This window comes from Lolium rigidum, chromosome 1, assembly GCF_022539505.1.
Source record: "Lolium rigidum isolate FL_2022 chromosome 1, APGP_CSIRO_Lrig_0.1, whole genome shotgun sequence".
Taxonomy (NCBI): Eukaryota; Viridiplantae; Streptophyta; class Magnoliopsida; order Poales; family Poaceae; genus Lolium; species Lolium rigidum.
The window spans coordinates 363,607,621-363,608,975 of record NC_061508.1 but is presented as its reverse complement, the minus strand read 5'-3'; positions in this window follow the sequence as shown (position 1 = coordinate 363,608,975).

The following is a 1,355-nucleotide window of genomic DNA, read 5'->3' as shown; positions in this document are numbered from 1 at the left end:
ACCAACAAGTCCCCCAACAAGTCCCTTGGGTATCATCCCTCTGTAATCAAGGCACCTCGGTTGTTGACTTTGATCTTGTTGAGTGAGATTCTAGTACAAGTTACTCTCTCTCCCTCATCAAGCTCTTCCTCTCCAACCCCAATCTCTCTCCGGGAATTCTGCCGCGTGCCTCTTCCTCGGAGATTCTATTGGCGTGGTCCATCGAGCCACGGAGGTAAGCATCGGGTGTATCGGGTTGGTGTGCGTGCGTGAGTCTCGGAGTTCCTCGTGTTCATCGTGTTCTTCATGTTCTTCGCGCTCTCCCACCTCTTCCCTTGGATTTCGGGGTCAAGCTGCGAGATCGGGCCACTCCTGGGGTCTTAGACCTCATCAGTGTGCATGCTTCGACACGTACGAGCCGCTTGGTGGTGCATCTCCTAAAATTGATATTATGCGGATTTGACGGGAACACTTGAATCTTCATAGTACCGATTTTGGGGCGCTATAACGAACCACGTGCTGACGCCGCCACTATCGCTCCGCGCGTATGAGTATTGCGGGGAGTGATGTCTACGGGAGCTTCTATTCTTGTAGACAGTATTGGGCCTCCAAGAGCAGAGGTTTATAGAACAGCAGCAAGTTTCCCTTAAGTGGATCACCCAAGGTTTATCGATCTCAGGGAGGAAGAGGTCAAAGATATCCCTCTCATGCAACCCTGCAACCACAAATCAAGAAGTCTCTTGTGTCCCCAACACACCTAATAGGTGCACTAGTTCGGCGAAGAGATAGTGAAATACAGGTGGTATAAATAAGTATGAGCAGTAGCAACGGCGCCAGAAAAGTGCTTGCTGGCGTGTAGTTGATGGTGGTAATATTACAGGCAGTAGAAACACAGTAAAACAGTAAACAAGCAGCGATAGCAGTATTTAGGAACAAGGCCTAGGGATCATACTTTCACTAGTGGACACTCTCAACATTGATCACATAACAGAATAAATAAATAGATGCTAGACTCTACACTCTCTTGTTGGATGATGAACACCACTAACGCGTAGGATTACACGAACCCTCAATGCCGGAGTTAACAAGCTCCACAATATTCGATGTTCATATTTAAATAACCTTAGAGTGCATGACAGATCAACATAACCAAACCAAGCACTAACATAGCATGCACACTGTCACCTTCACGCTACGAAAGGAGGCATAGATCACATCAATACTATCATAGCAATAGTTAACTTCATAATCTACAAGAGATCACAATCATAGCCTACGCCAAGTACTAACACGATGCACACACTGTCACCATTACACCGTGCAGGAGGAATAAACTACTTTAATAACATCACTAGAGTAGCACACGGATAAATTGT